Below are 18,192 nucleotides of genomic sequence, written 5' to 3' on the forward strand. Positions count from 1 at the left end.
GAGTTCAAGAGAATCAATAAAAGCATTTTTAAAATTGTATTATCTAGCAGGACATTGCAGTTACAGACGTTTGAAGGATGAATTAAGTAGAAACCATGGAGTAGTTGTGGTGAGCGATGAGAAATTATCAGACCTTTTACAATCAAAAGCGCATTTAACATCAGAACAAATCCAATCTGATTCGCTACACAATCAGAAATCAATGTTGAATATCAGTCACTACTGTGAGGAACGTTGGAAATTCTTCTGAAGTAGTCAGATGGGCAGGCCCCTAGGTGGCATTTTAATCCTCCTGAAACTCGTCAAAATTCCAAAGCAGTGGAGATTAACATCATCAGTTATATTAGGATGAATGAGATGTAGCTTCAAAGAGATTCACAAGTGCAATGTATATCCAATGATGGAGAGGGTGCAAGGGGGGTGGGGGAGAGACTGCTATAAGTGCAGTCAATTAGGATACTGTTAGAAGATATTGAAGGTTAACAGCAGTTCCTTTGGCTCAAAAACAAATCAAAAATCCCACAGAAGGAAACTTTCTAGACAACTGAAAATAATAAGACAACACTAAGGCCTTCTATAGATATATCATGAATAAAAAAAATGACGAGAATAAGAGTAGGACCAATCAAAGATAGTAGTGTGTGGAATCTGAGGACATAGAGAAAGCACTTAATGAATACTTTTCATTGGTATTCACATTGGAAAAGGGAAATGTTAGTGAGAATACAGAGATGCAGGCTATAAGATTATTTGGGATTGAGGTTGATAAAGAGGAAGTTTTAGCAATTTTGGAAGATTTGAAAATAGATAAGACCCCAGGGCTTGATGGGAATTATCCTTGGATACTCTGGGAAGCCAGGGAGGAGATTGCAGAGCCTTTGGCTTTGATCTTTATGTCATCGTTGTCGACAGGAGTAGTACCAGAAGACTGGAGGATAGCAAATGTTGTTCTTTTTTTTAAGAAGGGGAATCGGGACAGCCCTGGTAATTATAGGCCAGTGAGCCTTAGTTCAGTTGTGAGTATGATGTCAGAAAAGGTTTTAAGAGATAGGATTTATGATAATCTGGAAAGGAATAAGTTGATTAGGGATAGTCAACATGGTTTTGAGAAGGCAAAAGTGAGAACTGTAGATGCTGGAAATTAGTCTAGATTAGAGTAATGCTAGAAAAGCACAGCAGGTCAGGCAGCATCTGAGAAGCAGGAAAATCAACATTTCAGGCAAAAGCCCTTCATCAGGAGGGGCTGATGAAGGGCTTTTGCCTGAAACATCGATTTTCCTGCTCCTCGGATGCTGCCTGACCTGCTGTGCTTTTCCAGCACCACTCTAATCTATCATGGTTTTGTGTAGGGTAGTTCGTGCCCTACTTAACATTGTTGAGTTCTTCAAAAAAGTGACCATACCGTGGATGAAGGCAAAATGGTTGATGTGATGTATATGGGCTTCAGTAAGGCATTTGATAAGGTTCCACATGGTCAACTATTGCACAAAATACGGAGTTTCAGGATTGAGGGTGATTTAATGGTTTGGATCTGAAATTAGCTAGCTGAAAGAAGACAGAGGTGGTAGTTGATGAAAAATGTTTGTCCTGGAGCTCAGTTACCAGTGATATGCCACAAGGATCTGTTTTGGAGCCACTGCTGTTCGTCATTTTTATAAATGATCTGGATTTGAGTGTAGATTGATGGGTTAGTAAATTTACAGATGATGCTAAGGTAGGCAGAGTTGTGGATATTGCCGAAGGATGTAATGCGGTACAGAGCAACATAGATAAGATGCAAAGCTGGGCTGTGAAATGGTAAATAGAGTTTAATGCAGAAAAGTTTGAGGTATTTCACTTTGGAAGAAGTAGCAGGAATGCAGAGTCCTGGGCTAATGGTAAAATTCTTGGCAGTGTGAATGAACATAGAGATTTCGGCGTCCAGGTGCATAAATCCCTGAAAGTTGCCATCCAGGTTGACAGGGTTGATAAGGTATATGGAGTTTTGGCATTTATTGGTAGAGGGATTGAGGTTTGGAGCCACGAGATCACACTTCAACTGTACACGACACTGATAAGGCTGTACCTGGAGTATTGCATGCAGTTCTGGTCACTGGATTATCGGAAGGATGTGGAAGCTTTGGAAAGGGTTCAGAGGAGATTTACTAGGATGTTGCCTGGGACGGAAGGAAAGTCTGAGGGAACTGAGGCTGTTTTCGTTGGAGAGAAGGTTGAAAGACGTATAAGATAATCAGAGGGTTAGACAGGGTGGACAGTGAGAGCCTTTTCCCTCGGATTGTGAAGGCTAACACGTGGGGACATAGCTTTGATTTGAGGGGTGATAGATTTAGGACAGATATTAGGGGTAGTTTCTACACTCAGAGTAGTAGAGGTGTGGAATGGCCTGTCTGCAACAGTAGTAGACCCGTCGATGTTAAGTGCATTTAAATAGGCATTGGACATACACATGGATAATAACAGAACAGTACACGTTAGATGAGTATCAGATTAATTTCACAGGTTGGCACAACATCGAGGACTGATGGGCCTGTACTCCACTGTAACATTCAATGTTCTAAGACAAAAGGCAAAACATTAAAGCCACAGAACAAACATGAAGACAACATTTCAAGGTCAGATCAAAAAGAGTCAGAACAGATTCTGAACCATCACCTTGAAGGTTCAAGGCTTTCAAATTGAAATTAAACTGAACACATGGGTAATTGTTGCAATACTGGCAGGCAGCCTGTCATGTTAAAATCTGTCAGCATTAGGCACAGCAATAAGAAAACTCCAAGCTCCAGGAGACACAAATGTTCAGGTGCACAGGCAAATAATCATGAAGCTTGGTCACAGTGGATGAGATATCAATGAGACATTATACGTACTAAGGAATTGGAATGTCTCAATGTTGAGCAGAAATGCACATATTCATCAAGGTATCCTGGACAGAATGGATTCAGTACTTCAGAATGAACAGAGAATTTCAGCAAAAATTTCAAAAGCTACTGAAATGTTTAAAGAAATTGAACACCCATCTGTTTGCATGCTCCTAAGAAAATTCCTCATCATTTTATGGGAAAAGTAAAAAGTCTATTAGACAGCATAATTGAAAGTAGTGTCATGACACTAGTTAGAGAACTGACACAATGAAGCTCATGGCTAGTAAATGTTCCCAGCACAAATGGAAAACTAAGATTGTGTTTGCGTAAATGCATCGGTTAAACAAATGAGTTAGAAGAGAAATCTTTCTTATTTCTTTTGTCTATGGTAGTTTGCCAAAATTGACAATAAGCAAGTTTCAAGAAAACTAAAAACTAAAGGTGGATTTTAGTAAATTAGACCAAGAGTCAAAATTGCTGGCAACGTTTATTAAATTATTCAGATAATATTGCTTCAACTGTCTGCAATTTGCGTTAGCATTTTTTTGTTCCAAATGACAATGTCTAGAATCCTGGAAGGAAAACTGGGAATCGTTTGCCATACAGATGATACCTCAGAGCATGGTAGAATAAAGAAGTATAACCAGACAGTCAGTGACATATTAAAGGCATCACAGAACATTGATCTCACATTAATTGAGAACTGCCAATTCTTCAGAATGGCATTAATATTTCTTGGTCACAATTTCCAGAAAAAACAGGAACATAACAGCCATCAGTGATTTTCTGGCACCCAAATGTGTAAATAATGTACAATGCTTCTTAGGTGTGGTACTTTAAATGGGAAAATTTATTCTGAAGTTCGCTTGTCTCACTCAACTGTAAGAGTGAAGAAAAAGCCTGCAATGGTGTTGGAGTCAGGATCAGACTGCAGCTTTTGAAAAGATTTAAAAAGAAGTTACTCTCTATCAATGGCTTAGCATATTACAATCTGGAATTATTTACAACAGTAACAATGGTTTACAGGACTAAGTGGAGTCCTTAATCATGGACAAACTGATGGGAAACAAAAACACAGTCTGCTTTACCTTGAAATCTTTGATAGAGATTTATGAAAAAGCCATGGAAAAGACTAGCAATGGTTTTAGTCGAGAGTGTAGTTCTGGAAAAACATAACTAGTCAGGCAGCATCCGAGGAGCAGGAGAATTGATGTTTCGGACATAAGCTCTTCATCAGGAATGATGAAGGGCTGATGCACAAAACATCGATCCTCCTGCTCCTCTGATGCTGCCTGACCTGCTGTACTTTTGCAGCACCACACTCTCGACTCTGATCTCCAGCAACTTAATGTAGTTAGTCCCATTCAATTACTATTCCAGATGAATTGAAGTTCCAAGACTTCAGTGGTCATAGAAGTGAAAAGGAATTCATGAATTTTAGCTTCTGGAAGAAATAATATGAATTCATCTTAATTCATGTCTAAACAGTTCAGCAAGTTCCCTTTGAAGGCAAGGTTACAAGTTTACTATTCTATCCTCAATCAAATGTTGAGCCTCAAAGAGCAGTCAAGGCTGAGAATTAGCTGTACTCACTCAGTGAAAAGTCATAGGATAATGGGTACTCACCTTCAGTATTTTTCACAGGCCAGAAATTACAAATAGAAGACCAGCCTTAGAGCACAACCTCAAGCTAAACATAACCTCTCAAGATCACAAGAAACTAAAACAAATAGAGAAAACCAACAGCAAAAACCAGTATTAGTACAAAGTGAAATATCTGTCAGCCTTTAAAGCTAAAGCAGAAAGTCTGGATAAGGGACAAGAAGTCAGATTCCACAGATTTTAAAAAAAAAAATACTGACCAAGATCTTGACTAATCATAATGTGCAAAGGGACATGGGTATGGATCTTATCAGAGCCAAGAAATGAGACCAAATATGATTATCACAAGAGATGGGAGTCACACCAGAAGGTGTTCAGAGTGATAAAGCTATTACATACTCTGCACAATACCATAACTCGAGTTTTGAATTCCATTGAACCAATTCAGGGCATCCAGCCAGAACTTCAGATTGTCTCAACATGAAAGTTTTGGACTTTGAGGTTGGAAGTGAGATGTGGATAACATGATAACTAGTGATAATGATATTAATGATTACAAGACTACCTAAATAAAAACAAACCTCTGGAAAAATGGACACCAAATAGAGGGGAACTTGAGTGGAATTGTCGTATAATTATATTCATATGAATCTTTTATGTTGGAAATTGTCATGTCTCTCCAATATCCAGTAAACAAGATGGCTCCAGTCTATAATGACCAAGTGAAGAGAGAGGTCTTAAAATCAACTAAACTGAAAGATGTATTTAGCCTATTATTAACCCTAAATATTGTTTTCAGTTGTAAATACCCCAAAGAAATTTGTTAAACAATGGATGAAAAACATTGTCATAGGAACATAACATTTTGTAGCTATATACCAGTCTAACTCCTTGTATAAATAAAATTCTTTCTTTTGATATGGCATCTGTCATGTACTCAGGATGTCCCCACATAAACTTCAAAATTGCTTTTGCATTGTACTGACTACTTTCATGTAGGTAAACACAGAAGTTAATTTGTACACTGTAAGGTCTTACAACAGAAATAGACAAATATCTGGTTAATCTGCTGTTGATATAACAGGTTGAGAAATGAATGTCGGCCAAGGGGTTGGGAAAAGTAATGTACTATAATATAGTCATTAGACAAGAATCCTGTTAAGGGTCATACCTAGAAAACAACATATCCTGCAATACAGCTTTCCATTAGTATTGTATAAAATGTTAGTCTCAATTATTGGTTCAAGCCCTGCAATGAACTTAGAATAAGGGATACATAAGCATGCAACTCTCTGTTTCACATATTCAAATTCCCTTTACTGTATTTTCCTCATTGCATTAATCTCTGTTCTGGGCAGTTGGCTTGTAAAACTTACACCAAAGGACAATATTTGGCAGAGGAAAGCAATTAATTGCTTGTTAAGTTTATAGTAATTAACCTGAAGAGAGTTCCTCTGGTATTTACAAATTTCCAGCTTCATTGTGCGAGAGGATTAAATAAGTGTTGCATGAAGTTAGTCAAAAGAAAAAGAACATGAATTATTTGGTTGTTTATCAAATCTAAAATCCTGTCAAATCAAATGTCATTGCATCCTCGTTAGGTTATTAACTACATTATTATCTGAAAATGTCTATGCCCTCCTGGGGTATAAGAACATAAGAAATAGATCCTTTGAACTTGGCCAACCATTCAATAAGGCATTCAACCTCAACTTCATAACCCTGCCCTATCTCCATTGCCCTTGATTTTCTTAAGAAACAAAATTTTATTAATCCTACCTGAATATACTCAATGAGCATCCACAGTGCTCTGGAGTGATTAAATGAAGAGTTATCTCATGCCAATCCTCGAAGATCAATGCCTTATCCTGTGAATATATTTGTGTTCTGGATTTCCTGGCTACGGAAGTGGCATTGCCTGATCTGTTGTATCTTTTCTGAATATATTTCAATGAGATTATCTCGTCTGTACTCCAGCCAAGACCATGTGTGCTCTCACCAATGCTTTATACAGTTGCAACAAGACTTCCCTATTTTTATACTTCATACCTTCTGCAATAAAGATCAACATTCCATTTGTCTTCTTAATTACTTGGTGATTTAAGTAGGAGGGCATTCAGATTCCTTTGTACAACAGCATTCTGTAATCTATATTTAAATTATTTCTGCTCTCCTTTTCTTTCCAACAAATTTGACAAACTCACATTTTCCCACATTCTACTCCATCTGTCAATTTTTTGCTCAGATACTTTACTTAGAAAGCCTTGCAACAGGTTCATGTTATTAGACTTCTGAATGGACCCTTCAAATTTCAAATCTAATTAGAAATTGCATAAAAGGCAAGATCTATGTAACCATGACTTTGTATTCCTTACTCTGTTCAATCACCCTATCATCTTTGTATATGATCTGCTTGTACTACACACAAAACAAACCTCTTCACTGTACTTGGGTACATCTTTGCATTATCAGTAAACCTAGTTATAATACACTCAAGTGTTTTCATTCAAGTCATGAGTATAGATTGTATAGTTGAGGCCCCAGCACTGATCCCTCTGACACCCAGTTAGTTACATTTTGTCAACATGAAAATGATCCAAACAATAGCAAAGGGTTGTGCTATGCAAAGCTGGCTGCCTGATTTCAGTGTGTGATGCAAAATAGTTGTAACTAGAAATCAATTAATAACTGAAAATGTGTTGCTGGAATAGCGCAGCAGTTCAGGCAGCATCCAAGGAACAGGAGATTCAATTAATAGCTGCCAAAAAATGAAGGTTTTCGTGGTAGTGGGGAAGGAAGGGTGAAATTAACTAAGGATGCAGGGTTTGCATTCAACATTTCACTTTGCTTCGTCCATTAGAACATAGAACATAGAACAGGCCCTTCAGCCCACGATGTTGTGCCGACCACTGAGCGTCATGTGTGCACCCTCATATTTCTGTGACCATATGCATGTCCAGTCATCTCTTAAATGTCCCCAATGACCTTGCTTCCACAACTGCGGTTGGCAATGCATTCCATGTTCTCTCAACTCTCTGTGTAAAGAACCCGCCTCTGACATCCCCTCTTTATTTTCCTCCAACCAGCTTAAAACTATGACCCCTTGTATTAGTCATTTCTGCCCTGGAAAATAGTCTCTGGCTATTGATTCTCTGCCTCTCATTAACTTGTATACCTCAATTAGGTCCCCTCTCCTCCTCCTTTTCTCCAATGAAAAAAGTGCGAGCTTGGTCAACCTCTCTTCATAAGATAAGTCCTCCAGTCCAGGCAGCATCCTGGTAAACCTCCTCTAAACCGTCTCCAAAGCATCCACATCTTTCCTATAATAAGGTGATCAGAACTGGACGCAGTATTCCAAGTGCAGTCTAACTAAAGTTTTATAGAACTGTAACAAGATCTCATGACTCTTAAACTCAATCCCCTATTAATGAAAGCCAAAACACCATATGCTTTAACAACCCTGTCCACTTAGGTGGCCATTTTAAGTGATCTATGTACCTGCACACCAAGATCCTTCTTTTCCTCCACACTGCCAAGAGTCCTATCCTTAATCCTGTACTCAGCTTTCAAATTCGACCTTCCAAAATGCATCACCTCACATTTATCCAGGTTGAACTCCATCTGCCTCTCAGCCCATCTCTGCATCCTGTCAATGTCCCGCTGCAGCCTACAACAGCTCTCTATACAGTCAACAACACCTCCAACCTTTGTCGTCTGCAAACTTCCTGACCCATCCTTCAATCTCCTCATCCAAGTCATTAATAAAGTTTACAAACAGTAGAGGCCCAAGCACAGAGCACTGTGGAACACCACTCACCACAGACTTCCAGGCAGAATATTTGTCTTCTACTGCCACTCGCTGTCTTCTGTTGGCCAGCCAATTCTGTATCTAGACAGCTAAGTTCCTCTGTATCCCATTCCTCCTGACCTTCTGAATGAGCCTACCAAGGGGAACCTTATCAAATGCCTTGCTGAAGTCCATACACCACATCCACAGCTCGACCCTCATCAGCTTTTCTAGTCACATCCTCAAAGAACTCGATAAGGTTTGTGAGGCATGACCTGCCCCTCACAAAGCCGTGTTGACTGCATTTAATCAAGCCATGCTCTTCCAGATGGTCATAAATCCTATCCCTCAGAATCCTTTCTAACACCTTGCAGATGACAGACGTGAGACTGACTGGTCTGTAATTGTCGGGGATTTCCCTATTTCCTTTTTTGAAGAGAGGAATTACATTTGCCTCTCTCCAGTCCTCAGGTATGACTTCAGTGGAGAGCAATGATGCAAAGATTTTCGCAAGTGGCGAAGCAATTGCATTTCTCGTTTCCCAAAGCAGCCGAGGACAAATCTGGTCCGGGCCTGGCGAATTGTCAATCTTAATTAGCTACTTCTGTTTGGCAATCTGGGAAGAATAAAAATGTGAATGGCACTAGGTTTGGGCAGGGTGAGTAGTACTATTTGCATAGCTCTTTCAAATAGCTGGTACAAGCATAATGGGCCAAGTTTCTTCTTTCTGTGCTGTATCATATCTCAGTCTAAGGATGAGCGCTGTGAAAATTGAGATTTTCATTTGCACAGTAGAGGGAGCTCTTGAGGTTGGAATGATGCCAATGAGTACAGCACATCAAAACAGAACTTACCGCTCTGGAAGAGATCAACGTCAGTTTTGGGAGCGCAGGCATTGTTAGGCTACATCTTAGTGAGCACATATACTCACCAGAATATTTTCATTAAGAATATTTCTATAAAGCTTTAATCTAAGTTTTAATAACAACAGTTTTGCACATCTGAGGACATTTAAAGTTACATAAATAACATAAATTTCATATGGACACTTAAGCTTAATAGAGCTTGGAAGAAATACAACAGCTTTATTGCAGATGAACAACAGGAAAGTAGTAAGAAAAGTTATATATCTCAAAGTGTTATATTTAAAATATGACCTTACTTTGGGAGCACTTCATTAATCTTAACTATGCAGTGCTGTTGAAAACTACAGTAGATAATGTTATATATTTGCCTTCTTCTGTGATTGTTGAGGCTCAAAAAAGGATTTCTGATAAGACTAATGCTGGCTATCATCAAAGAAACACGGGCACATGCCACCTTATCACCAATGATGTCACTTTCATCAGGTATATCTCAGTTTAATGGAAACCAAACCTTGCACCAAAATATTTTCCTTAGCTTTTCAGCAACTGAATTTATTATTATGCTCAAATCTGCCAAGACACTCAACAATTTTATTTAAAAGTTCAAAAATATTCCCTTTTGCTGCAGTACCCTTTGATTTAGTCATATCAAAAGGCCAGTGCTAGAAAGCCAATTAGCTTTTAGAAATAGTTCATCTGAAATATTGAAATTTTAAGTTGTTGCTGTGATTATTAAACTGAAATGTTTTAAATCATCCTAATTTCAGAATTTACATTTCCTGAAAATATTTATTCTTTACATATGGGGTGGCACAGTGGCTCAGTGGTTAGCACTGCTGCCTCACGGTGCCAGGGATTCGGATTCAATTCCAGCCTTGGGCAAGCTATCTGTGTTAAGTTCGCTTATTCTCCTGTGTCTGCATGGGTTTTCTCTGGGTGCTTCGATTTCTTAGTCCAAAGATATGCAGGTTGGCCATGTTAAGTTGCCCATAGTATTCAGTGATGTGTAAATTAAGTGGATTAGCCATAGGAAATGCAGGTTGTAGGGGCCCAAACTAGTCCCACCTGCCAGCACCTGGCCCATATCCCTTCAAACCCTTCCTATTCATATACCCATCCAAATACCTCTTAAAGGCTGCAATTGTACCAGCCTCCACCACTTCCTCTGGCAGCTCATAATTCAAAAGAGAGTTAACAGGCAGGAATTCCACATGGCTGTGCATTTTTCTTTGCAATTCACTTTTAATCAATTAACTAGCACATCGACGAATTTCAAGTTCAGATAAGCCCAGCAAAATCGAGTCTCCGTAAATATTGGCACAAGTTAAAACTTGCTAGAAGCTGACCCTACCTAAAAAAGCTGACCAGTACCCTACAGTGGATAATCACCATTCTGAATTTCCTCTAATTGTGGTCAATAGCAGTCCTTCAAAGAGGCTACAAAAATTGTTTCGGCAGATGAACTCTAATTTAAATAATTTTATGTTAACGACCACTATACACCAAAATAACTAGTCCATAGGACCAAACGATGTAGAAGCAGAAGTATGCCATTAATGCAATCATGCCTGACCTCATAATCCTGAACGTCACTTTCCTGTTCTCCCTATAACTGACCCTTGACTAAGCTTAAAACCTTTAACAGTCCACTCTAGTAAAGAATTCCACAGACGCACAATCCTCCAAAGGACACTCCTCCTCATGATTAATGACTACTTCTCTTCTGTTTTCACTCTGGAAAAGGAATTCAGGAAAGGGGGCTGTGAGGAGTTTGCACAGTTTGACATTGGAAATGGGGAGATATTGGAAGCTCTGTTGGGCTTTAAAAAATTGAAAAATCCCCCATTCTGGATGAATTGCATCCCAGGCTGCTGTGAGAGGCAAGCCAGGAAATTGTAGGGACTTGGACACAAATGTTTAATTCCTTTCTGGATATGGGGGATAGTCCAGAGGACTAGAGGATGGCTAATGTGGTTCCACTTTTCAAGAAGAGTGGTAGAGATAAACCAGGAATTAAAGTGAGTCTCATGTCAGTGGTAGGGAAACTATTGGAGAAAATTCTGCAGGAGCGAATTAACACTCACTTGGAAAGGCATGGGTTAATTAGAGAAAATCCACATGGCTTTGTCAAAGGGAAGTCATGCCTAACAAATTTGTTAGAATTTTTTGAAAATGTGATTGTGTGTGGATGAGGAAAGTTCATTTGATGTAGTTTATATGGGTTTGAGCAAAGCCTTTGACAAGGTCCTACATGGGAGACTGATTGAGAAGGTTGAAGCACATGGAATTGAGGGAAACTTGGCAAGATGGATCAGAAACTAGCTTAGTAATAGGAAACAAAGGCAGAAGACTGCTTGATACTGGCCTTCAGTCACTCAAACAATGTACCTCAAGGATTAGTACTGGGACCCTTTGACATAGTTATATACATAAATAGCATAGATGAAAATGTCAGTGGAATGTTAAGCAAATTTGCAGAAGACTCCCAAAGTGATAGAGTGGTTAATAGTGAAGAAGAGTATTGTTGGTTACAGGAAGATATCAATGGGTTTGTCAGATAGGCAGACCAGTGGCAGATGGTATTTAACCCCAATAATTGCGAGGTGATACACTTTGGAAGAAGAAATCAGATGAGGGAGTATTTAATGAATGGCAGGATAGTGGTAGCTTACAGGAACCGAGGGATCTTGGAATCGGCAGGGCAAATGAATAGGATAGTTAAGAAAGCACATGGGACACTTGCTTTCATCAATCACAGCATAGCATACAAGAGCAAGGAGGAGTTGTTGGGGCTGTAGAGAGCATTGGTTAGGCAGCAGGTGGAGTATTGAGTACAATCTGTTCACCTTACTAAAGGAAGAATGTGATAGCACCAGAAGGTCAAAGGAGATTCACCGGGATGTTGCCGGGAATTGAGAATTAAGCTATAAGGAGAGACTGGATAGGCTTGGATTGTTTTCTTTTGAGAGAAAGTGAGGAGTACAGATACTGGAGATCAGAGTTAAAAAGTGTGGTCCTGGAAAAGCACAGCAGGTCAGGCAGCATCCAAGGAGCAAGAGAGTCAAAGTTTCTGGCATAAGCCCTTCATCTCAAATGTGGGGCGAGGGAAGGTGGCTGGGAAAGCAATAGGTAGATGCGGCTGGGGGATGATAATGATAGGTCAGAGGGGAGGGTGGAGCGGATAAGTAGGAAGGAAGATGGGCCATGCCAAGTTGGACAGTTGGACTTGGGATAAGGAGGGTAAGGGGAGATAAAGAAACTGGTGAAGACAATGTTGATGCCATGTGGTTGGAGGGTCTCAAGGCAGAAGATGAGGCATTCTTCCTCTAGTTGTTGGGTGGCTAGGATTTGGCAGTGGAGGAGGCCCAGGACATGCATGTAATTGGTGGAGTGGGAAGGGGAGTTGAAGTGGTCAGCCACTGGGTGGTGGGATTGTTTGGTGCATGCATCCTAGAGATGTTCCTTGAAACATTCCATGAATTGGTATCCTGTCTACCCAATGTAGAGGAGACCACATTGAGAGCAACAGGCACAGTAGATGAGATATGGATGTGGAGGAAAATCACTGCTGGATGCGGAAGAATCCTTTGGGGCCTTGGATGGAGGTGAGGGGAAAGGTGTGGGTGCAGAATTTACACCTCTTGTGGCAACAAAGGAAGATGTGAGGGGGCATGTACCTAATGAGGGAGTCATGGAGGGAATGGTCCATGCAGAATGCTGAAAGGGGTGCGGAGGGAAATATATTTCTGGTTGTAGGGTCTGACTCTGGATGGTGGACATAGCTGATGATAATGCGCTGTATCTGGAGATTAGTGGGATGGAAGGTGAGGACCAGGGGTGTTCTATCCTTGTTGCAGTTGGAGGAGTGGGGTTCAAGGGCAGTGGTGTGGGAAGTGGAGAAAATGCACTGGAGGGCATTATTGATCATATGGGAGGGGAAATTGTGGTCCTTGAAATAGGAGGCCATATGGGAGCAGATACAGCAGAGGTAGAGGAATTGGGAGTAAGGGATAGCATTTTTACAGGAGGATGGTGGGAGGAGGTGTAGTCCAGGTAGCTGTGGGAGTCAGTGGATTTGAAATTGAAGTCCATGTTGAGTCGGTTGCCAGAGATGGAGATAGAAAGGTCCAAGAAGGGAAGGGAGGTGTCCAAGATGGTGAACTTGAGGTCAGGGTGGAAAGTGTTCATGAAGTTGATGAACTGTTCAACCTTCTCATGGGAGCACGTAGTGGTGCTGGTACAGTCATCAATGTTGCAGAGGAAAAGTTGGAGGATGGTGCCAATGTAACAGTGAAAGATGGACTGTTCCACGTACCTGACAAAGAGGCAGGCATGGCTGCGGTTCATGTGGGTGCCCATGGCTAACCCTTTAGTCTGAAGAAAGTGGGAGGATTTGAAGGAGAAATTGTTGAAGGTGAGAACCCGTTCAGCCAATCGAATGAGTGTGTCGGTGGAAGGGTACTGGTTTGGTTGACAGGAGAATAGGAAATAGAGTGCTTGGAGACCTTGACCATGGTGGATGGACGTGTACAGGGACTGGATGTCTATGGTGACGGTGAGGTACTGGGGACCAGGGTAAGGAAAGTCATGGAGGAGGTGGAGGATGTGGTTGGTGCCCTGGACTAAGGGAGACAGGATGGCCTGAGGGGTGACCTCTTAAGAGGTTTATAAAATCATGAGGGGCATGGATAAGATAAATAGACAAAGTCTTTTCCCTGGGGTGGAGGAGTCCAGACCTAGACAGCATAGGTTTAGGGTGAGAGGGGAATGATATAAAAGGGACCTATGGGGCAACGTTTGCTTGCAGTGGTGCGTGTATGGAATGGGCTGCCAGAGGAATTGGTGGAGGCTGGTACAATTACATTTAAAAGGCATCTGGATGGGTATATGAATAGGAAGGGTTTAGAGCGATATGGGCCAATTGCTGGATGAGTTGGACCGAAGGGTCTGTTTCCTTGCTGTACATCTCTCGGTCTCTATGAATCTACATGAGGAGATACGTTTGGAGGGGCAGGAGCAGGTGGAGATGATGGGTCAACCAGGGGCAGTCAGGTTTGTGAATTTTGTGTAAGAGGTAGAACCGGGTGAAGTAGGGTTCTGTGACTGTAAGTTTTGAGACTGTTGGGAGATCCTGTGAGGTGATGAGGTTGTGGATTGTCTGGGAAAGGATGGTTTGGTGATGGGAGGTGAGGTTGTGGTTGAAGGGGTGGGAGGAGAAGGTATCTGTATGTTGGCGCCTGGCCTCAGTAGTGTAGAGATCAGTGCGCCATTGTACCACTGCACTCCCCTTGTTCGCTGGTTTGACAGTGAGATTGGGGATGGAGCATAGGGAATGGAGGGCTGTGCTTTGTAGGGTGAGGTTGGACTGGGTGAGAGGGGTGGACAGGTTGAAGTGGTCAATGTCACGGCAGCAATTGGAGATAAAGTAATCGAAGATGGGTAACCCAGGATCTCACAGTCACCACCCATTTTAATTCCCCTTCCCACTCCCTTTCCAATATGATTGGCCTTGGCCTCCTCCATTGCCACAACGAACCAAACTGCAAATTGGAGGAACAACACCTCATCTGCCACCTGGGCAGCCTAGAGTCCAGAGGAGTCAACATTGAGTTTTCCAAATTCAAATAACCTCCTTTCCTTTCCCCTGACTTCCTTCCCAGCCTCTACCCATCCCTCCGACTCCTTCACAGCCACCTACAGAATTCATTCCTCCCACTGACTCTACCTGTCTTCACCTATCTTCACTTCACCACCCTGCCCCTGCCACCCCCTTTATCTGCAAATCCCCTTACACCCTTCCCAGTCCTGAAGAAGGGTTACACATGAAACATTGGCTTCTCCACCTCCTGATGCTGCCTGGCTTGCTGTATTCTTCCAGCCTCCCACTTGTCTACCTTGGATTCCAGCATCTGCAGTTTTTTTGTCCGTAACACACAAAGAAATTCTCACAGATGAATATAAAGTTGGCAATTGTACTGAAAAAGACTTATTAAATTAAAACTCTGTCTTGGATCAATCTTCTCAAACACAAAAGTCTTTAAAAGATTATAAAATTAAAGTCAGCAAGTTTCAGAGGTAGTTGTTATCTACCTCTTTATAGAACAATGCCCACATTTTAGGGCAGAATGGATTTGGTTTTAAAATAATTTGATGGAATTTGGAATGATATTGTTCTTCATAGTTTCAATAACAATATGCATCATTTAACTGTGAATTATTTTAAAGATGCAGACTTAAGTAATAGAAGAGGAAAATTAAAGCTCTGCATTTTAAAATGTTATTGGGTAGCTAATTAACCCTAAAATACTCAGAGGAACTGTTGAGTTCCTCCTGCAATCTCTGAGTTTGTTTCAGATAACCAGTGGATAAACTTCAAGAAATTGTCAGAAGAACTGGAGAAAAGATTAGCTATAACACCATAAGACCAAAAGACAGAGGAGCAGAAATTAGGCCATTCAGCCCATTAAGTCTGATCCGCCATTCAATCATGGCTGATATGTTTCTCAGCCCTGTTCTCCCACTTTCTCCCTGTCACCCTTGACCCCCTTGATACTCAAGAAGCTATCTATCTCTATCTTAATTATATTCAACGATCTGACCACTACAGCCTTCTGCAGCAATGAATTCCATAGATTCATCACTCTCTAGCTAAACAAGTTTCACCTTATCTCCATTCTAAAGGGTCTGTCCTTTATTTTAAGTCTGTGCCCTCAGATTTTAGTCTTCCTATAACTATATATATACATCTATATCTTCCCTATATCTACTCTGTATAGGCTATTCAGTATTCTGTATGATTCAATTAGATCCCCTCCCTCATCCTTCTAAACTCTGTCAAACATAGATCCAGAGTCCTCAAATGTTCCTCATATGTTAAGCTTTTTCACTCCTGGAACTATTCTTGTGAACCTCCTCTGATCACACTCTAGGGCCTACATCCTTCCTGAGATATAGGGTCCAAAACTGTGCATAATACTCCAACGTGGTCTGACCAGACTTTATAGAGCCTCAGAAGTATATCCCTGCTTTTATATTCAAGTCCTCCCAAATAAATGCTATCATTACATTTGCCTTCCTAACTACTGACTCAACTTGCAAGTTTACATTGAGAGAATCAGAGAGTAGAACTCCCAAGTCTCTCTGCACTTCAGACATTTGAATTTTCTCCCCATTTAGAAAATAGTCCATGCTTCTATTCTTCCTACCGAAGTGCATGATTTCACACTTTCCCACGTTGTACTCCTATCTGCCACTTCTTTGCCCACTCTCTTAACCTGTTCAAATCCTTCGGCAGCCTCCCTGCCTCCTTAATGCTACCTGTCCCTCAACCTACCTTTGTATCGTCTACAAACTTAGCCAGAATGTCCTCAGTTCCTTCATCTAGATCATTAATTTATTTTCTCAGTGTGATGTTTTAAGGTGTATAAAGTGAGAGGTTGTGGTCCCAACACTCAGCCTTGCTGAACATCCATTGTCACTAGCTGCCATCTTGAGAAGGACCCTTTTATCCCCACTCTCTGCTTTCTGCCAGGCAACCAAGCTAGTACTTTTCCTCTAAACCCATGAGGCCTTATCTTACTCAGTAGCCTCCTGTGCTGAACCTTGTCAAAGGCCTTCTTGAAGCCCAGGTAGATAAGATCCATTGGCTCTCCTTGGTCTAACCTGCTCATTACTTCCTCAAAGAATTCTAGCAGATTTGTCAGGCATGGCCTCTCCTTGATGAAATCATGCTGACGCTGCCCTATTTTACTTTACATTTACAAGTATTCAGAATTCTCATTGTTTACAATAGATTCCAAGATCTTAATTACAACTGACGTTAGGCTAATCAGTCTGCGATTTTCCATCTTTTGCCTTTGTCCTTTTTTAAACAGTAGTTTTACATTAGAGATTTTTCAGTCCTCTGGAACCCACCCTGATTCTAGTGATTCCTGAAAGACCACCACTATCTTTTCAGCTTTGTCTCTTAGAACTTTGAGGTTAGTCGATCTGGTCCAGGTGATTTATTCACCTTGAGGCCATTCAGGTTGTCAAGCACCTTCTCCTTGGTGATGGTCACCATACCCAGCTCTACCCCCTCACTTTCTTGAATTTTTGGGCTATTACTAAGTCTTCCACCGTGAAGTATTCACAGCCATTTCACTGAGTATTCACAGCCATTTCCTTGTTCCCCATTACCATCTCTCCAGCATCATTTTCCAGGTGCCCAATGTCCACTTTTGCCCTTTAGATATATAAAGAAACTCTTAGAGTCTTCCCTTATATTACTGGCTGGCTTACATTCATATTTAATCTTCTCCCTCCTTATTTCTTTTTTTTTGTTGCCCTCTGTTAGTCTTTGTAAGCTTCCTAATCCTCTGGTTTTACTACCCTTCATCACATTACATGCTATTTTGTTTTTATGCTATTCCTGACTTCCCTAGTCAGCCATGGTTGCCTCAGCCTTCCTGCACCATGCTTTTTTACTCTCGGGATGAATCTCTGCTGTGTCTCCTGAATTACTCTCAGAAACTCCTGCTATTGCTGTTCCTACAAGGAGTCTTTCCTGCTAGACTCCTCTCCCAGTCAATTCTACCCAGTTCCTCCTTCAGGCTCTTTTAAAAAACAGAGAATCACAACGACCTGGAATGCTTCACTTAATACAGAAGTGAATTCAGAATCAATAATTATTTTCAAAAGGAGAATGGATAAATAAAGGAGAAAATTACCCATGTCTAGGGCAAAGAGCAGGAAACTTCAACCAAGTGGATAGCTTTCTCCAAGGATTTGGTATACTCATGATTTGGCTAAATGGCCTCCATCAGTTTGGTTTTATCCTCTGCAACAATTTATTTCCTGCTTAGTAAGGCGATAATTTTTAATACTAACAGAAATTTAAGAGGAATTTAAAATAAAACTGAATCTTAAACCAAACCATTGCAAACCACCAAACCACTTAAATCACTGCTCAATAACTCGACATTTAGGATGCACAATTCTGAAAAAATTACAGAACAGAACTGGCCTCTACCTCTTCTTGAGTCTGTGCTCATGTTTATGTTTGATTGATCTTAAAGGGTGAATGTTGTTACATTCT

Source organism: Hemiscyllium ocellatum, chromosome 16 (genome assembly GCF_020745735.1).
Source record: "Hemiscyllium ocellatum isolate sHemOce1 chromosome 16, sHemOce1.pat.X.cur, whole genome shotgun sequence".
Taxonomy (NCBI): domain Eukaryota; kingdom Metazoa; phylum Chordata; class Chondrichthyes; order Orectolobiformes; family Hemiscylliidae; genus Hemiscyllium; species Hemiscyllium ocellatum.